This window comes from Macaca thibetana, chromosome 20 (assembly GCF_024542745.1).
Source record: "Macaca thibetana thibetana isolate TM-01 chromosome 20, ASM2454274v1, whole genome shotgun sequence".
Taxonomy (NCBI): Eukaryota; Metazoa; Chordata; class Mammalia; order Primates; family Cercopithecidae; genus Macaca; species Macaca thibetana.
Genome location: NC_065597.1, coordinates 70,529,336 through 70,550,331, shown reverse-complemented (window position 1 = coordinate 70,550,331; position 20,996 = coordinate 70,529,336). Strand labels below are relative to the sequence as shown.

Sequence of the window (20,996 nt, the reverse complement as noted above, 5' to 3'; positions counted from 1 at the left end):
ATTGAATACACTTGTTCTCTCATGGCTGTTGTTCCCCACCAGAACCAAATGAGCGCAAGATCTGACAAAAAAAAAAAAAAAAAAAAAAGGTTCATCTTTTATTCCTCCAAACACTTTCATTTAAATCAAGAGGGTGGGATGTAGTTATTGCTGTGTTTTTAGACAAAATTAACGGTTTCTGGGTCTGAGATGTTGCATACGCCCTCTCAATCCCTGTATCCTGAGATGGAGTCCCCTGAGAATCCACAGCAAGTCTTAACCAGGTATGGGTCTGGGTGATTCAGGAAAGTTGGCTTCAGAACTGGGCGAGGGACACTGCTTTGCTTTTGCTCTTTTGATCAGCTCTCTGCCTGCAGGAGACAAGGAAAACCAATGGGAACAGGTTAGTTACACTCATAAATCCTGGGCTTATTTTATTAACTCACATAATAGCTATTAATTGCCTTTCCTCCAAGGAGCAAAAGGGGATATACGGTCAATGCCATAGTAAGTAACACTGTATTATGTTATACTAAACTATTAATAAATCTAGGTTGGTTCAGTCTTTCCTGATTCGATAGATTGGAAGCAGATTGAGGAAGGACTCTAGCGAACCACAGAGCTGAGCCATGCACACAGAAGAAATCTCTTTTTTTTTTTTGAGACGGAGTTTTGCTCTTGTTGCCCAGGCTGGAGTGCAATGGTGCGATCTCAGCTCACTGCAACCTCCACCTTCCAGGTTCAAGCAATTCTCCTGCCTCAGCCTCCTGAGTGGCTGGGATTGCAGGCGTGAGCCACCATGCTGGGCTATTTTTGTATTTTTGGTAAAGACGGGATTTTAACACATTGGCCAGGCTGGTCTCAAATTCCTTGGCCTCCCAAAGTGCTGGGATTACAGGTGTGAGCCACCGCGCCTGGCCAGAAGGAATCTTTATTTCGGTGTGTGGGCTCTGGTGAGGTACAAATGTCATCTCTCTTGGATCTGAATCTGGAGGGATCAAGGCACTGAAGGGATTTTTTTGTTTGTTTGTTTGTTTGAGACAGAGTCTCCCTCTGTTGCCAGGCTGGAGCGCAGTGGCACGATCTCCGCTCACTGCAGCCTCTGCCTCCCGCGCTCAAGCCATTCTCCTGCCTCAGCCTCCCGAGTAACTGGGACTATAGGCACGCATCACCACGCCCAGCTAATTTTTGTATTTTTAGTAGAGATGGGCGTTTTACCATGTTGGCCAGGACGGTCTGGATCTCTTGGTCTCCCAAAGTACTGGGAATACAGGCATGAGCCACCGCGCCCGGCCTCACTGAAGGGATTTTTAATGTCACGTGGCTCTCACAGGCGCGGTGTGTTCAGGTGCAAGTGAAGATTAGGACTGATGTTTAAAACCAAAAGTAAAATTCCAGGTGGTGTTGCTATGGAGAGCAGCATTAGGACAATCTGAGTGGTTTCAGTTGCAAGAGTATGTGTGTACGTGCAAGAACTACAGTCAAGATCCAACTTCTGGCTTTGAGGCTCTCTTTAATAACAGTGAGAACAACCTAAGGCATTGTAACAGTGTGGAATGGTTGCCTTTTAGAAATTAAGCTGTGGGCATGGAAGTTCAATCAGTACATTGAAGTTTTTCCTTTCTCTCTCCTATGGTTAATGGTTTCTGTAGAAAAGGACCAATTGATTTCTTTCTAAAACGTTGCTTCAGGGTGTAGAGACCTTTATAGGTCATGTTTCAACTTATAGAAAATTTTTATAGTTCAAATATAAATTACATTCAATGTGGACTTTGTAATAGAATTTAAGGTTAAGTAAAGTTTCCACTTTCCTTAGGCTGTTTGCAGTGGCCAGCAGGCCCCATGATATCGAGATGGAAGCTATGTTAAAGGAGGAGACTGGTCAGGAGTGGGCGGAATAAGAAATACGGGCAGCTCAGGCTAATCACACAATGATTGAGGTGTGTGTAGAGAGAGGGCCAGGCATGGGATAACGCCTGTAATCCCAGTGCTTTGGGAGGCCAAGGCAAGAGGAACGCTTGAGGTCAGAACAGCCTGGTCAACAGAGTGAGACCTCATCTGTGCAAAAAAAAAAAAAAAATTAAAAAAATTAGTTGGGCATAGTGGTGTGCGCCTGTAGTCTCAGCCACGTGGGAGGCTGAGGTCGGGGATCCCTTGAGCCCAGGAGTTTGAGGCTGCAGTGAGCGATAATCACTTCCTGTACTCCAGCCTGGGTGACAGGGTGAGGCCCTGGCTCAAAAAAAAATTGTATCCCCTAAAAACATAAATTGGAAATCTTAATCCTCGATACCTAGGAATATGACCTCATTTGGAAATAGGGTCTTTGTAGATGTCATCAAGTAATGATGGGTCATACTGGATTGGGGACTGGTGAGGGGACAGATGCAATGACTGGTGTCCTTATAAAAGAAGAGAATGAGGGCTGGGCATGGTGGCTCATGCCTGTAATCCCAGCACTTTGGGAGGGTGAGGTGGGCAGACCACTTGAGGTCAGGAGTTTGAGACCAGCCTGGCCAACGTGGTGAAACTCCATCTCTACTAAAAATACAAAATTAGCCAGGCATGGTGGTGGGCGCCTGTAATCCCAGCTACTGGGAGGCTGAGGTAGGAGAATCACGTGAACCTGGGAAGCGGCGGTTGGAATGGAAGCACTCCAGCCTGGGTGACAGAGGGAAACTCCATCTCAAAAAAAGTAAAATAAAAGAGGAGAATGTCAGGTGAAGACAGAGACGCAGGGAGAAGGCAGCCATGTGATGAGGTAAGAGATTGGAGTGCTGCATTTACAAGGAACACCAAGCATTGCCGGGCGCCGCCGGAAGCCAGAAGAAGCAAGGAAGGATTCTCTCTGACATGTTTCAGCGGGAGCGAAGTCCGGCCGACACCTTGATTTTGGACTTTGCAGCATCCAGGCCTGCAAGACAACACATTTCTGCTATCTCGGCTCACTGCAACCTCTGCCTCCTAGGTTCAAGCGATTCTCCTGCTTCAGCCTCTGGAGTAGCTGGGATTACAGGCATGCACCACCTCACCCAGCTAAGTTTTGTATTTTTAGTAGAGGTGGAGTTTCACCACGTTGGCTGGGCTGGTCTCAAACTCCTGACCTCAAGTGATCCACCCGCCCACCCGGCGGCCTCCCAAAGTGCTAGGATTACAGGTGTGAGCCACCGCACCCAGCCTTGTGGTTATTTTTTTAGACAAGATCCCACTCCGTCATCCAGGCTGGAGTGTCGTGGTACAGTCTCAGCTCCTGCAGCCTCGACCTCCTTGGGCTCAGGTGATTTTCCCATTTCAGCCTCCCGAGTAACTGGGACTACATGCTTGGCTAATTTTTATATTTTCTGTAGAGTTGGGGTCTTGCTATGTTGCCCAGGCTGGTCTCAAACTCCTTGGGCTCAAGTCATCTGCCTGCCTTGGCCTCCCAAAGTGCTAGGATTACAGGCATGAGCCACTATCCCTGGCAACCCTTGTTAAAAAATAAAGAATTTCAAGATGGCAATGGCAGATTATTAAACCACAATGAGGACTCTTCCGTGCCCTTGTGGGACTGTCCAGGTTGTAAGCCCATGAAGCCGGCCCTGGCTGCTGGGTTCTTGGAGCGCTGGCCCTCCCGTGGCATGTGGCAAGGAGTTGTCATGGGTTATCATGACGTATGACGATGAACTACAGGAGACCCAAAGAGACCATTCGCTCCTTTTTCCGACGAATGGCTGTGTATGCCACACTAGCGACAAACAGAACCGCAAGAGCTCCTGTGACAATGCTGAGCCCGATCACTGCGCCTTGCGGAGCAGATGCCCTCTGTACCTCCGCTCCTGTTAAGAAACCAGAGGGTTTTTAATTGCCTGATTATTAAGAAGCTGTTCCGGCTGCTCCTGGTTCCCTGGGAAGTTTCCCATCTAGCCGCTAGTGAGTATTAATTATGGAAATGAAATGTACATTTAAACCCAGAAAATGCACACTGTAGAGAAATCTCATAGGGCAAGTCGTTGAAAGCCGATTTACTAAATGACCTCTTCGCCAAATGACCCACTTGCCTAATGACCACTTCGCCAAATGATCAATTTGCTAAAAGCCAATTCGCTGAAAATCGGTTTGTGGGATGTCCTGCTTATCAGTAACTGACAGTCAGACGCAGCTGGTCCCAGGCTCCCAATGGGATGTGGGACAGGGGAGGGGCTACAAAACAGTTGTGGCAAAACTCCAAAACTTAAAAAGAAGAAAGATCCTCCATAGTTGGGTGAATTGGTCATTCATTTAATTAGTTTTCTACAAAAGGGACTGCTTCCTGTATGTTCAAGAGGAGATCATGGGCAGTGGCTTACAAGAAGAGAAAGGATGAATATCACCCCTGCCCTCCTCTCTTTTCCTTTGTTTTTAGAGGCAGGAATTGGAGTGCGGTAGTGCAATCATAGCTCACTGCAGCCTCAGACTCCTGGGTTCAAGCGGTCCTCCCACCTCAGCCTCTCCAGCACCTGGGACTACAGGCGTGTGACACTACGCCCAGCTAATTTTTTTGTAGAGACAGGGTCTCACTATGTTGTCCAGGCTGGTCTCAAGCCCCTGACCCCAAGTGATCCTCCTACCCCGTCCTCCCAAAGTCCTGGGATTACAAGTATGAGCCACTGTGCCCAGCCCACTACTCCTTTTTGCATGTAATTGCTTTAAGCACTGGTTAGATCACCGGACAGTATCCAAGCCTCCCCTGGCAAAAGGAAAGCTAGCCAGTGTTTGTAAACAACCCACAAAAGAAGGCAACAGCAAATTCTCCGAGATGATTTTATTCTCCTTTATATCACCCAGATTGAAAGGGTTTGAAGTCTTAAGAATTTGCAGTCTCAGACTCTCCCCTCTTGTTTTTTCAGCATCAAGTGGAACAGCAGGGTTTTGCTCCTCCCCTGTGAACGGCTTTCTGTGCCACTAAAGGAGGCTGGTTTCTGTATCTGAAGGGGGCGTCTTGCGGGCAGACTGTGCACAGTGATTTCCTGAGGACCGGAAGGATTACAGCCTGACTTTCTCTATAGAGCGCCTTCGCTTTGCCTAAAAGGCGCTATGTAAAATGTTCCCAGCAGGTCGAGGGATTCCCTACCTCCGCTGCTGTCTGGAGCTGTTGGCTTCTTGTTCCTGGGGCTCCAAAGCTGCTGGTAAACAGGATTATTCTGCTTGAATTCCCTCCTGCCCACCTTTTTTTGATTCTTTTCTACCTCAGGCCAGAGCAGACTATGCTGACAGTTTTCTGGTGGCTGCTTCTGTATCTCACCTGGCTGCTGGTTGTAAGAGTTCACAAGCGTTTCCTGGGTGACCGCCAGGAAGCCATTGTGGGTTTGGGGGTGACTCCCAGGAGCTTACACATGAGTGGGTAGATGTGGATGCTGTTAAAAGGCTTGGCCAGGCATTTCTTCTTGAAATCTGGCCCGAAAATTCTGAATATGGTCTTCATATCCATGAGGATATTATCAAAGCCATGGCTGCCTTTGTTGAAATACATTCTCTGAAAAATAATAACAATAAAAAAGCCATTTTAGATTCCAGCCCCCTGAAAGAAAATCGTCCCTTAGTTAATGTCGTACTTGTTGGATCCATGAAGTCTTTGAAAATTTAAACTCCAAGGACACTGCTCTCTGTGGTGGTGGAGAGAATACCAAGGATTTACAGGTCTTTAAGAAAGAGAATGTAGAAAGCGTACCCATTGGAAACAGCAAGATGATGATAATCATACTGACAGTAATAATAAGCTCAAACATATAGAGCTTACTATGTATCATGAATTGTTCTGAATGCTTTATAAATATATGTGAACTCCTTTACCCTCATGGCAGCCCAGTAAGGGCGCCATTCCTCATTTTACAGCTGGGGAAACTGAGTCACAGAGCTTGTCTGCACTGAGTCATCAGGAACAAATGCTAGATCAGGTAACTGAACGCAGGCAATCTTGTTCCAGAGCCAAATAGATGTATTTTTATGGCATAAAAAGATATACATACGTTTTTAGGGGGAGAATGGGGGTAGGATGGGATGAGGATTCTGAGTAATTGCTTGGTAAATGCCAAATACCTTTCTTGTCTGTCCTTCTTTTCAAATGATAAAGTAATGTCAATTGCAACATTTTTTTTTTTTAAGAGCCAATGTCTGGCTGGAGTACAGTGATATAGTCATAGCTCACTGCAGCCTCAAATTCCTGGGCTCAAGCAATCCACCTATAACAGCCTCTCAAGTAGTTGGGACTACAGGCCTGCACTACTCTGCCCAGCAAATTATTTTATTTTTTTGTAGAGATGGCAGGTGGTGCTGGGGGGTCTCGCTATGTTGCCCGGGCTGATCTCGAACTCTTGACCTCAAGTGAACCTCCTGCCTCAGCCCCACAGAGCTCTGAGATCATAGGCGTGAGCCACTGTGGCCGGCTACAATACTGTTTATTTATATTTTAGACCAACAGATATTCTAGCATATAAGAAATGTGATGCTCTCTGTACATTGAAAGTTGGTCTAATATTTGCCCTGGTGGATACAGAAATTGCCTGTCTGCTCAGCTCTGGTTGAGGAAACTGGTCCGACTGTCTCTGAGGCTGTGGGGCAGTCCATCAAGAATGAATGCCCTCGGCCAGGCACGGTGGCTCACACCTGTAATCCCAGCACTTTAGGAGACCGAGGCAGGCAGATCGCTTGAGCTCAGGAGTTTGAGACCAGCATGGCCAACATGGTGAAACCCTGTCTCTGCAAGAAATAGAAAAATTAGCTGGGCACGTGCCTGTAATCCCAGCTACTCAGGAGGCTGAGGCGGGAGACTCGCTTGAACCGGGTAGGCGGAGGTTGCAGTCTCTGGAGACTGCACCACTGCACTCCAGCCTGGGCAAAAGAGTGAGACTGTCTCAGGAAAAAAAAAAAAAGAAGGCATGTCCTCATGATGGCCTCAAGCACCTCGGTCCCTGAAGAGAGACAAGGAAAACCCACTGTACTCTGCACTGCGAAGCAGGTAGGTAGACAGAAATCTGATGGGTGGATTCAGTGAGAGGCACTGACCCAAAGGATTTTCTGCCTAATGGTCGGTTCAGCAGAAAATTAAACTGAGCACAGCATCCTGTTCGCTGAAACGATCTGGTTGGTCAGTGGGGAATGTTCTTGTCTCGTTAAATGTCGTCATGCTACTGTTAAGCTGTCCTGTTACAAAAGGTCATAAACCAGGTTTACAAATAGGCCAGGTGACTGTGGAATTTCTCCTTGGCAAGGCCTTCGCTGTGGGCGTGCGATTGGTGTCCGTTAATTACAGTGTTCTGGGCCACTTGAGGGATAAAATATACCTTAGGTGATAAATTGTTGTATTTTATTGTAACTATTTCCACCAACATTAAACAGTAACCCCAAGAGTTTTCTCATACTTGTTACGCTCTGGAGTTGCAACAAGCTAACGTGAAGCAAGCAAGTTGCAAACATAATGATCACATGTGGCTCCTGTTCACAGCAAGGGTTCTTCAGGCTGTACCTGGGGCAGTTTTCCCTCACATGAGGTTCATAACGTCATTTATTTAATTAATTAATTATTTATTTTTTGAGACGAAGTTTGGCCCTGTCGCCCACGCTGGAGTGCAAAGGCACGATCTTGACTCACTGCAACCTCCACCTGCCAGGTTCAAGCGATTCTCCTGCCTCAGCCTCCCGAGTAGCTGGGGTTTCAGGCACCCGCCACCATGTTTGGCTAATTTTTGTATTTTTAGGAGAGACGGGGTTTCACCACGTTGACCAGGCTGGTCTCAAACTCCTGACCTCAGGTAATTCACCCTCCTCGGCCTCCCAAAGTGTTGGGATTACTGGCGTGAGCCACCGCGCCGGGCTGTAGCATCATTTAAACTTTGTTTCTGCCATGAATTGTTAAGTTGGTAGTTAACAAAAAATAGACCACCTCGTTTATATGCCACAGTTAGCATTGGTTTTTGTGTTTTCTTATGCTTGTTTTTAAATTGATTTTAAAATTGTGAAATAGGGTCTTGTTCTGTTGCTCAGGCCAGAGTGCAGTGATACAGTCTTGGCTCACTGCAGCCTCAACCTCCTGGGCTCAAGCAGTCCTCCCACTTTAGCCTCGTCAGTAGCTGGGACTACAAACACGAGCCACCACAGCTGGCTAAGTTTTAATTTTGTAATTAATTAATTTTCTTTTTTTGAGATGGAGTTTCGCTCTGTCGCCCAGCAGGTTGGAGTGCAGTGGCGTAATCTCAACTCACTGCAACCTCCACCTCTCAGGTTCAAGCGATTCTCCTGCCTCAGCCTCGGCACCCACCCCCATGCCTGCCTAATATTTAAAAAAAATATTTTTAGTAGCAACAGGGTTTCACCATGTTGGCCAGGCTGGTCTTGAACTCTTGACCTCAAGTGATCCACCCACCTTGACCTCCCAAACTGCTGGGATTACAGGCATGAGCCACCACACTAAGCCTAATTTTTAAATTTTTTGTAGAGACTGGGTTTTGCCACGTTGTCTAGGCGGGTGTTGAACTCCTGGGCTCAAGTGATCCTCCTGCGTTGGCCTCTCAAAGTACTGGCCCTTATGCCTGGCCCTTAAAGTTGCCTTTTAATAACAGCTTTTATTGAAAGCTGATTCACCTACCATAAATTTACCCATTTAAAGTGTACAATTTGGCCCGGCATGGTGGCTCACGCTTGTAATCCCAGCACTTTGGGAGGCTTAGGTGGGAGAATCGCTTGAACCCAAGTATTTGAGACCAGCAACATGGCAAAACCCTGTCTCGACCAAAAATACAAAAAAAAATTAGCTGGGCGTGGTGGTGTGTGTCTGTAGTCCCAGCTCCTCAGGAGGCTGAAGTGGGAGGATGGTTCAAGCCCAGGAGGTGGAGGGTGTAGTGAGTTGACACTCCAGCCTGGGCAACAGAGCCAGACACTGTCTCTAAATAAATAAATAAATAAATAAAATGTATAATTCAGTGGTTTTTAATATATTCACAGAGTTGTGCAGCTATCACCACCACCAAATTTAGAAATTTTCGTTACCCTGAAAGAAATCCTGTATCCATTAGCAGTTACCCCTCATTTCCCCCTGACTACCCCCACCCCTGGCTCCTGGCAACCACTAATCTACTTTGTTTCTTTGGATTTTCATATTCTGGGCATATATATATAAATAGTATCATCTAATATTTGTCCTTTGGTGTCTGGCGTCTTTCACTTAGCCTGATGGTCTCAAGGTGTATCCAGCTTGCAGCAGGAATCAGCCCTTCCCTCCATATTTTGGTTGATTAATGTTCCGTCACACGGGTAGACCGGACTTGTTTGCCCATTCATCTGTTGTTGATGGGCGTTTGTGTTGTTGCCACCTTTTGACAATTATGAATAATTTTGCTATGAGCATCTGTGTGTCTTTGTATGAACAGGCTTGCATATTTTTTTGATATGAGCAAATGAGAACCAGTGGTGGGGGGCCTTTGGGGTGAATTTTTTGGTGATCTGTGTATACTGTGTATAATGATCAGTCAGCAGGCTTGGGGGCAGCCCTTAACCTTACATTTCTTTCCTTCTTTTTTTTTTTTTAAGATAGGGTCTCTCTCTGCCACCCAGGCCAGAGTACAGTTGACACAGGGCAGGGGAGCCCCGAAGTGGAGCATAGCACCTGAGGGTTCTTGGCTTTGCCCAGGAAAGAATTCAAGGGCAAGCCGGAGGTGTAGAAGAAAACAGCTTGATTGAGGAGGCAGCGTTAGAGCCCTGTGACTGCTCCTGCAGGGCATGGCTACCCTGGAGGCAGAGGGTAGCGGCAGAGAGTTTGCAATCACATTTCTACGCACTTTTAATTGCATGTAGATTAAAGGGCAGTTTATGCAGGAATTTCTAGAAAATGGGTAGTAACTTTTGAGTCACTGGGTCATCGCCATGGAAAGGGGCAGTAACTCCCGGATGTTGCCATGGCAATGGTAAACTCACATGGTACACTTGGGGGCATGTCTGATGGAAAGCTGCATCCGCCCCAGCCCTGTTTGAGCTAGTCCTCAGTTTGGTCTGGTGTTGAAGCCCTGCCTCTAGAGTCAGGTCCTGCCTCCTATCTCAGTGGCGTGATTATGGCTCACTGCAGCCTCAACCCCCATCCGGGCTCAAGCAATCCTCCCACCTCAGCCTCCTGAGTTGCTGAGACCACAGGAACGTGCCACTATGCCCAGCTACATTTTTTTTGCATTTTTTGTAGAGATGGGGTTTCACTATGCTGCCCAGCATGGTCTCAAACTCGTGGGCTCAAGCAATCTACCTACCTCAGCCTTCTAAAGTGCTGGGATTGCAGGTGTGAGCCACTGCACTCAGCCCAACCTTACATTTTTAATCTTAAGTCACTTCTCTCTAGGTTTTGGTTTCTTCTTTAAAATGGTGGAACTAAGAGCATCTATTTTATAGGGTTGTTGGGAAGGCAAAAATGAAAGAACTGTTACTCAATGTTTAGTGAAGCGCTAGGCACAATTTTGAATAATGAAATTGGTGTTTATTCTTTTTTATTATTTGTTTATTTTTTAGAGACTGACTCTTGCTCTGTTGCTCAAGCTGGAGTGCAGTGGTGCAATCACAGCTTGCTGCAACCTCGACCTCCTGGGCTCAAGAGATCCTCCCACCTCAGCCTCCTGAGTAGCTGGGACTACAGGCATGCATCCCCACTTCTGGCTGTTTATTTATTTGTTTTTCTTTTTTTGGTAGAGATGGGGTCTCTTTATGTTGCCAGGGCTGGTCTCGAACTCCTGGCCTTAAGCAATCCTCCTCTCTTGGCCTCCCAAAGTACTGAGATTACAGGTGTGAGCCACCATGCCCAGCTTTGTTTTTATTTTTAAATCAGCCTTGTCAAGTTGAATTGGTCATTATTCTTGTATAACGGTAATTTGGGGCAGCATTGGTTGGGCAGGGGGTGGGGAACATTTAGGACACTGTGTGCTGCTACTCGTAGTATGTGCACTTATTTCATTTTGTTTTGTTTTATTTTATTTTATTTTATTTTTCTGAGACAAGGTCTCACTCTGTTGCCCAGACTGGAGTGCAGTGGCGCGATCTTGGCTCACTGCAACCTCCGCCTCCCAGGTTCAAGTGATTCTCCTGCCTCAGCCTCCAGAGTAGCTGGAACTACAGACGCGCGCTACCACGCCTGGGTAATTTTTGTATATTTAGTAGAGATGGGGTTTCACTATGTTGGCCAGGCTGGTCTCAAACTCCTGACCTCAGATGATACACCTGCCTCGGCCTCCCCAAAGTGCTGGGATTATAGGCGTGAGCCACTGTGCCCGGCTGTGCGCTTAGGTTTGATTTTTGCAGAACCACCCTTCCCTAGTGGGGGTCTCCTAGATCCAAGGTGACTTTATTCATTTTAGAATGAACTGACCCCATTGATGCCGTAACCAGAGTTGGCGTACATCACGATTGGCAGAACCCGGTCAGGTTTAGCAAGATGGAAGTGTTCTGGAAACTCCTCCTTCTTGTAGACGTGGAGGTGAGAGTGTGCATTCTTCAGTGCCTGGTAAAGGGCTTCCTCTCGCCCCAGTTTGGTCAGGGGTATCCCAAAGCCACCGTAGTCCACAATATCAACCTTGACCAAGTCCCTGAACTTGATGTAGGTGGACAAGGGGATCTCGTTGACATCGGGTCTCTGCTTCACGGTGGTCATCCCATGGTCTCCTGTGATGATGACGTGGAGGTGCTCTGTCAGGCTGTGCGTCTCAGTGGCTCCCACCAGATACCCGATGGTCCTGTCCATTTGCTGAATCATCAACTTCCTGTTCTCTGCCTCTGGCCCAAATCGACGTCCCATGTTATCTGGCTCTCCGTAGTACAGAGTCACAAACTCAGAGTCTTCCTTGGTGAACCAGTTCATGATGGTATCTATGTTCTCCCTCTGCTCTGTCTCTTTGCTGTTTGGGTGAGTGTAGGGCTCCACCAGGGACCGCTGGACAGCCTCACCCTTGTATTTAGCACCTTCCCCGGGGTAGTGGAACGACGCCGCGTTCTTCCCCTGCACGTGCAAGAAGAAAATTCCATCAGGGCCTTTTCTCATCCCTTTCTCACAATCAGCAAAGCGCGAGTTGTCTGCATCTGCGCCCCAGTCAGAAGGCATAGAAAATATGCGGTCTTTGGAGTCAGACAGGGGTGGAGTTAGATTCTGGGCTTCCCCAGGATTTCATAGCATCTACAGCACTGTTAGTTACAAGATGTGCTATTATTTTATGGGCTACTAAGCAGAAAAATGCTGCCGACAAGACCGTGACATTCCAGTGGTTGTAAGGTGTATTCCAACTTCAGAGATGGCAAAATGAAAAATAATTCCTTAGAATAGAGGGAGACGGTAATTTCTGAGTTGGTGGTGGTGAGTCTGTGTGTATGTGTGTTTTGTGTGTATATATACATATGTAGATACACACACATATAAATATATATGTATATACACACGTATATAAAAATATATATATCGTGTGTGTGTGTGTATATATATATATATAGTTGTACAGTGGTACGATCATAGCTCATTGCACCTTGAACTCCTGGGCTTAAGCGATCCTCCCACCTCAGCCTCTTGAGTAGCTGGGGCCACAGGCATGTGCCACCATACCTGACTTTTTTTTTTTTTGAGATAGGGTGTCACTCTGTCACCTAGGCTGGAGTGTGGTGGCACGATCTCAACTCACTGCAACCTCTGCCTCCTGGGTTCAAGCAATTCTCATGCCTCAGCCTCCCAAGTAGCTGGGATTATAGACACGTGCCACTATGCCCAGCTAAGTTTTGTACTTTTAGTTGAGATAGAGTTTTGTCGTGTTGGCCAGGCTGGTTTCGAACCCCTGGGCTGAAGTGATCCACCTGCCTTGGCCTCCCAAAGTGCTGGGATTACAGGTGTGAGCCACCGTGCCTAGCCCTAATTTTTTTTTTTTTTTTAATATTTGTAGAGATGAAGTCTTGCTATGTTACCCAGGCTGGTTTGAACTCCTGATTCTCCTGCCTCAGCCTCTCAAAGTGCTGGGATTACAGGCTTGAGCAACCACACCCTGCTGGTGGTGAGTTTTAAAATCTCCTAGTGTCTCAGTGTTTCTACCTGTAGAATGACAAAAAGTAGATGGCATCTTTGTGAGGATTAAGCTGGCTAGCTTTTTTTTTCTTTTCTTTTCTTTTAGAGACAGAATTTCGCTCTTGTCACCCAGACTGGAATGCAATGGTGAGATCTTGGCTCACTGCAACCTCCGCCTCCTGGATTCAAGTGATTCTCCTGCCTCAGCCTCCCAAGTAGCTGGGATTACAAAGCCAGCTAGCTTTAAGATAAAGTGTTGGGCATCGCATTTTGGCATGCAGCAGACACTTTTTCTTAGCCCCCAGACGGGACTAAGCCACCACAAGGCTTCCTGGTGTGTGCAGTGGGTGATGAATGCTTGCTTGCTCAGCACTCACTTCCTGGTGGGCTGGGTCACACTACTCTGACTGCCCCTGGAGCTTCAGCCCACTCCTGGTTCCAGATGTATTGACTCTCCGTGAGGATCCAGAGGTGGGATGTGGCTCTGGCCTGGCCAGAGGACTGAGGATGCCGCATCCTATGGCTACAGCAACTGGCTCAGCTTTGGGCTCATGTCCTAGTCAGAGCCAATGAGATGTGATATTGAGATACCTGCTGGGTTGTTGGAAAGGGACATCGATTTGGGCCAGAGGCAGAGAACAGGAAGTTGATGATTCGGCCAATGGACAGGACCATCGGGTATCTGGTGGGAGCCACTGAGAAGCACAGCCTGACAGAGCACCTCCACGTCATCATCAAAGGAGACCATGGGATGACCACTGTGAAGCAGAGACCCGATGTCAACGAGATCCCCTTGTGCATCTGGGTTGCTGGAAAGAGCAGGCTGCTCTGCTCATCCCCATTCCTGATGCTGAGGGACCTGAGAAAATCACTCGTAAAATTTGGGGGTGTTTGGAAGAAGGGGAGACCGACGTCTCATTCTCTCTACAGACATCTGATCAGCTACAGAGCTTGATTAACCTACCCGGAGGCAGAATGATATGGTGGTTAAAAGTATGCTCTGGGCTGGGCACAGGGGCTCATGACTGTAATCCCAGCACTTTCGGAGGCTGAGGCAGGAGGATTGCTTGAAGTCAGGAGTTTGGAACCAGACCCTATCTCTATAAAAATGTTTTTTAAAAATTAGCTGCTCAGATCTCCTGTGGAAATGTAATCACTCATGTTAAAGTTGGGGGCCTCATGGCAGGTGATTGTATCACCAGGGTGGATTTCTCATGAATGGTTCAGCACCATCCTCTTGGTGCTGTTTTGCAGTAGTGAGTCCTCACAAGATCTGGTTAAGAGTGTGTGGCGCCTCCCCTTCTCTCTCTTGCTCCTACTTTTACCATGTGACATGACCACTCCCGCTTTGTTTTCCACCATGAGTAAAAGCTCCCTGAAGCCCCCCTAGAAAGTGAGCAGATGCTGGCACCATGCTTGTACAGCCTACAGAACCATAAGCCAATTAAACCTCTTTTCTTTATTTAAAAAACAATTAGCTGGGTTGGTGGTGAATGCCTGTAGTCCCAGCTACTTGGGAGGGTGAGGTGAGAAGATTGCTAGAGCCCAGGAGTTCAAGGCTGCAGTGAGCTATGATCGGGCCACTGCACTCCAGTTTGCGTGACAGAGACCCCATCTCTCTAATTAAACAACAAAAAAAGTGTGCTCTGGTGCCGCACTCCCTGGTTAGATCCTTTGTCCACCACTTAGATGCATGTTATATAAATGCTCTCCTCAGTTTCCTCGTCTGTAACTTGAGGATGATGATGCTACCCCATGAAGTGGTTGTGAGGACTAAATGCATGTGGGCACATTGGTAAGTATTCAACAAGCTTCATTTTTCCTGGAGAGGGAGAAAGAGCATGGAGTGAGGTGGCATGGTCAGGCGCATTGGGTCAAGAATCATTTCCTCTGGCTTCTGCCTCCTGGGAGGTACTAAGGATGGATCTGAAATGTGTCTGCAGAGCCCAGAGTTGGGGACTGCAGAGGGAAATTGAGATCAGGGACCCCAGTCCTGGCAGAAATGGCTGCAGCATGGGGCATTGGGTTCTTTCCATCAGAGGCATGAGGTGTGTTGCAGACAGTCATGAAATGTGGCTGAATCTTGCAAGGGACCCACGGTCCTAGGGTTGCTGCTTGAGACAAAGACCCCTGTCAGTAGAACCTGGTGACCTTCACCCTTCTGTGTCAGGCTGCAGACAGCAAGAGATGGCAGCAGATTACACCCAACAGGAAAAGGGCCATTGCCATTCCACAGGTTGCCATAGGAGGAAATGACATCTAGTCCCTCTCCTTCTCCTCCAGCAGTGTCAGCTGGGGAAGAGGTGGGTGGGTGTGTACCAAAGAGTAGACCATAGACCATGCTCCTTCTCCTCCAGGCTGCTGGGGCCCCCAGAGAGTCTGCAGCCCTTGGCCAGGGACCAGCTGACACAGGAAGACAAAAGACCTTAGGCTGGGATAACATGGGGGTGCAGTTCATCCTCTGGAGCTCCCTGTGGGATCCGACTGGAGCTGGTCTCCAGCTGAGACCACATCTCACTTAGCTCCTTCCCTGCCATATACTGCTTTCCTTACTCCTATCTCCTGAGAGTTCTTCCTGAATGAATTACCTGCACTCAATCCCTGCCTCAGGCTCTGCTTTTAGGGAACTTGACCTAAGACAGAAATCTTTTTTTTTTTTTTTTTTTTTTTTTTGAGACAGAGTCTTGCTCTGTCGCCCAGGCTGGAGTGCAGTGGCCGGATCTCTGCTCACTGCAAGCTCCGCCTCCCGGGTTTACGCCATTCTCCTGCCTCAGCTTCCCGAGTAGCTGGGACTACAGGCACCCACCACTATGCCCGGCTAGTTTTTTTGTACTTTTTTAGTAGAGACGGGGTTTCACCATGTTAGCCAGGATGGTCTCGATCTCCTGACCTCGTGATCCGCCCGTCTCGGCCTCCCAAAGTGCTGGGATTACAGACTTGAGCCACCGCGCCTGGCCAGAAATCTTAATCCTAAATACTTTGCAAGGCCTCAGAGGCTCTGCTATCCACAGGCAGGTGAGATATTACCTTCCCTACCGCCTGGCAGTCATATTCTATGATGCGATTCAACTTTGTGGAAGTGCTTCTCTAAAGAACTTCCCCCAATTTAAGATGATCTTAATTTGCTTACTTGTTTATTGTCCATTTAGCTGCTCTAAAATGTGAGCTCCAAATCAGGAGCCATGTCCGGTTCATCACCCGTTTCCTGGGACCTAGAACAGACCTAGCTCAGAGCAGATGCTTACCATTGATGGAATGCATGTTGAATGAATGCATGAACCTCATCTCCTTTTGTGGGTGAAAAACTCATCCTCCTCTCACTCCTGATTAACTTTCTTTCTTTTTTTTTCAAGACGGATCCAGATCAAGACGTCACCCAGGCTGGAGTGCAGTGGTGCGATCTCAGCTCACTACAACCTCCGCCCTTGGTTAAAGCAATTCTCCTGCCTCAGCCTCTGCGTAGCTGGGATTACAGGCACGCGCCACCATGCCCGGCTAATTTTTTTGTATTTTTAGTAGAGATGGGGTTTCACCATGTTGGCCAGGCTGGTCTCGAACTTCTGACCTTGTGATCCTCCCACTTTGGCCTCCCAAAGTGCTGGGATTACAGGCATGAGCCCCCGTACCCAGCCACTCTTGATTAACGTAATGGAAATATTTACAGAGATTCTTCCTCTTCTGGGTTCTAGCGTCTAATCTGTAACCTCTGCAGGTAATGCATTTTCCTTTCTCATAATAGCATTTCTATGGTTGCTTTAACATGCAAATCCTCTAATACTTATTTATTCCATTTCTGATTGGCATTAGACATAATTCTCAGTTTTTAGTGACAGCACTTTGTCTAACTTACATATAAATCGACTTTGCCTTGAAATGTGCAATTGACTAGAAGGATGAAACTTCTAACGTGCTGTGGAACATAGTTTGACTGGCTAATTTATTATTTAGAAGAAGCTAATATTGCCGTTATGAGGGACTCAGGTGACTCTGAAGAACCAGTTGTATTTCTGATGTTTGCAATGTTAAATCACAGATGTGGCCAGCTTGAAATAGTTTCCGTACGCTGTGTTCTCAATACACACCTTTTCCAAAGATATCCCAAGCTTTCTTAGGAAACTGTGACTTTTCTTATTTGGTCTCATAGGAATTTGGGGAACTATGCGGGATCTCCATAATGAGCTCCGGAAAGACACGTGTGCACGCACACACACAGTCACACACGTGTACCACACCACACTTGACTCTGTTTATTTGGGACCGTGATTATCAAAAGCGCTATTTTCAACAAATACTTCTGAGAAATAATCTGAGCATTTAATTGGATGCAAAAGAGTGGGTATTTACTATTCTACCCTTTAATTAGCATAATCAGTGTTTCCAGCAGCAAAAGCAATTGGAAAATCGCTAGTTTTATGAGGTTCATTATTCTCCCTTAGCGTAGTGTGGCATCAGCACGGCTATTACTCTTAAATTGCCTCTTTAAAACAGGGCTGGTGCTTCTTACAGGCGATTCCTAACTCTTGAGTTTTATAGAGAGTCCACAACTCTTTAGAACCTGTAATTCATGGAAAGGCCCACTTTGGTTTTGCATTTTGTCTGGTCTCTTTAGGTGACAGAATTTATGTCACAAGGTGCACATGTTTGAGGGAGGCTCATGGACAGCCCATCGTGCTTGTGCTTTGGTGGGAAGTATGTGTGGTTAAGGGGAAGGAGTTAGTTACTCATTCTAGGGAACAATTAAGTAGAAAGAGATGGATTCCCTGTGTTTGAAATTCAGAACTGCAGCTTGGCTCTCAGTGTTTCCTTGCTTTGCTCTGCTCCAGGGGAGTCACTGAGCAGAAGGAAGCTAGTTGCCTAAGATTCTTTAAACCCCCAGCCCTTTTGGAGGTTAGATTGTTATTCTCAGAGCCTTTATGATGCATAATAAAGACCTAGCTTGGACCAATATTAGGATGAGTTATCTTGCTATTAACTTTTTTTAAGGTAGAAGTTGCTGGTCCCATCTTGCTCACAATCCTCCAAAGTTTGGAAGTTACTTTCCAGGAGACTTAGGTTGCACTGAGAGCTGCCCTCCCCCCTCTCTCCAAATTTCCTCTTGGGGGTAGCCTAACAAGATGCTGTCACAGACCCTTGCCAGCCACGACGACCCCACCCAGACCATCCCTCTGCTATTTCACTCTTCAGTACTCTCTGGAGCTCTCTGGGGAGGGGTGACCTGCCGTCTGGTTTGTACAGTTTTCCCAGGTCTTACAGTCATGGCTGGCTGCCTCTCTCTGAGAACTGGGACTCCTGAACTTGGTGAAATACCTCAGCCATCGATCATATTAAATTATCAGGGATACTTATTTAAAATCCGAGCCTGTTCCAGACGGACTGTCTCTCTTTCTGCCCTGACTGTGAGCGAAGCCCTGCTGGAAGGTGGAGACGCTTGTGGGCTGTGAGCAAGGGGTGCAAAGGCTGCCGGGAATCCCGTCTTTCCAGTATCATCTGCCAAGGCACATAATTCCTGGGTATCTTGATGGGTTCTGCCAGCATTACTGTCATTGAAGGAAAACATTTTAGCCATATTAAAGGTTGATGCAGCAATCTCCACACAGGCTGCCTGAAGGGGACTCGTGACAAGGGTAGGTTTTCCCCAGGATGGATAGGAGGCAGGCGGCCCTCCCACAGCCCTGCCTGGCAATGCAGATGTGCCCCGAAAAGGCACTGGGGGCCAGCTGGAGTGCTGTGCCGAGGCGGGCTGACCCGGGCTTTGGGTTCACCCTGATTGCAGCGGTTTCCCGCCAGCTCCTTGGAGAGCTGGCGGATGGCCCAGCCCCACAGCAGGAGCCGCAAATGGCAGAACGAGATACAACAATTTGATATCCACTTGCCAGACGAGCCGGGTGTCGTCAGTCTCCTGGCTCTGCGCCCAACCTCTTTTTGCACAAACACTTATGAATTCAGCCAAGAGGAAAAGCACTCTGATTATAAATTGAGCAGAAGGAAACAAAGTTCTGCAGATAAACACCAATGAGACAAAAACCACGAATAGGCCGGGCGCGGTGGCTCAAGCCTGTAATCCCAGCACTTTGGGAGGCCGAGGCGGGCGGATCACGAGGTCAGGAGATCGAGACCATCCTGGCTAACACGGTGAAACCCCGTCTCTACTAAAAATACAAAAAGAAATTAGCCGGGCGTGGTGGCGGGCGCCTGTAGTCCCAGCTACTCCGGAGGCTGAGGCAGGAGAATGGCGTGAACCCGGGAGGCGGAGCTTGCAGTGAGCTGAGATCGCGCCACTGCACTCCAGTCTGGGCGACAGAGCGAGACTCCGTCTCAAAAACAAAGAAACAAACAAACAAACAAACAAAAAACAAAAAAAAACCACGAATAAGAAAAATGACAGAAAAGGAGAACCCTCCCAGAAGCCTCTTGCCAGTGAACGGCCACCATAGCAGGAGCGTGGAGGCCCTGGGTTTTGAACTGTGAGATGCGGAAGATGATGAAAACCTCGCTAACGGCCAGGCAAGCACAAGATTCCTGTGAAATCCAGGTCTAAGTGTTTTGACCACAGAAGTAATATTATATCATAGGTAAGAGCTGTGAGTTGCTGAACCCAAAGTGAGTTCAAATCCGAGCTCTGCCTCCTGCTACCTGTGTGACTCTGAGAAGTTCCAGCCTCGCTTTGTGCCTCAGTTTTCTCATCTGTTAAATGGGCATAATCACAGCTCCTGCCTCAGAGTTGTTATGAATTAATACATGTAAAGTACTGAAATCAGCCTGCTATACAGTAAGTGTTATGAACGTTATTTTCTTGGAAGGACAGTACTTATTTTCATGGTCTAAGCCTGAAAATCTAAAAAATGTGAGAGGAGGAAAGAATTTAGAGTCCCACGGCGAGGGGGAAAATAAACTTGAAGCAAGACAGGGTCATTGACAGTTTCCTGTGGTTCTACAGCTGCCTTGTACACTATGGTAGCTCCTAGCCAGCTGGTATTTAGATTTCGTGATTTAGAAATGAATTAAGGCCGGGCACGGTGGCTGACGCCTGTAATCCCAGCACTTTGGGAGGCCAAGTTGGGCAGATCACCTGAGGTCAGGAGTTCAAGATCAGCCTGGCCAACATGGTGAAATCCCGTCTCTACAAAAATACAAAAATTAGCTGGGCATGATGGTGGGTTCCTGTAATCCCAGCTACTCAGGAGGCTGAGGCAGGAGAATTGCTTGAACCCGGGAGATGGAGGTTGCAATGAGATGAGATTATGCCATTGCACTCCAGCCTAGGGGACAGAGTGAGACTCTGACTCAAAATAAATAAATAAATAAATAAATAAATAAATAAATTAATTAATTAAAAGAAAATGGAAAATTCAGCTCTTCATTCTCACCAGCCACATTTCAAGGGCTCAACAGCCCATGTGGGTGACTCGCAGCTCCCATATTGGACAGTGCAGAATCAAGCAAGTCCGCCATCGCAGAATGTTTGATTGGACCGTGACCAAATAGTCTATTACAGCGGTCCCCAATCTTTTTAGCACCAGGGACTGGTTTCCATGGATTTGTGGGGGTAAGTTTCGGGATGATTCAAGTACATTACATTTACTGTGTGCTTTATTTCTGTTGTTGTTAACATTGTAATATATAATGAAATCATTATGTAAGTCACCATAATGTAGCATCAGTGGAAGTCCTGAGCTTGTTTTCCTGCCACTAGATGGTCCCATCTGGGGTGATGGAGACAGTGACAGATCATCAGGCATTAGATTCTCATAAGGAGCGCTCAACCTAGTTCCCTCTCATGCACAGTTCACAATAGGGTTGGTGCTCCTATGAGAACCTAATGCCGCTACTGATCTTACGGGAGACAGAGCTGAGGCAGTAACGCTAGCCATGGGGAATAACTGTAAATACAGATGAAGCTTCACTTGCTAGCCCGCTGCTCACCTCCTTCTATGCAGCCCAGTTCCTAACAGGCCACAGACCACTACTGGTCCGTGGTATGGGGGTTGTGGACCCC

General features: G+C 47.3%; 1 long non-coding RNA gene across 2 annotated transcripts in view; it reads left to right on the top strand.

Moving 5' to 3' along the window:
- Window positions 1-19,757, top strand: part of LOC126944808 (uncharacterized) — a 29,217-nt gene extending 9,460 nt beyond the window's left edge. The window contains exons 2-4 of one of the 2 annotated variants that reach the window (XR_007722193.1): window positions 12,882-12,989; window positions 13,107-14,795; window positions 16,354-19,757. This is a non-coding gene — a long non-coding RNA (uncharacterized LOC126944808). Of the gene's footprint in view, window positions 1-12,881; window positions 12,990-13,106 lie in introns of both variants that reach the window. The other variant, XR_007722192.1, reaches the window with a different exon arrangement.
- Window positions 19,758-20,996: the final 1,239 nt, after the last annotated feature.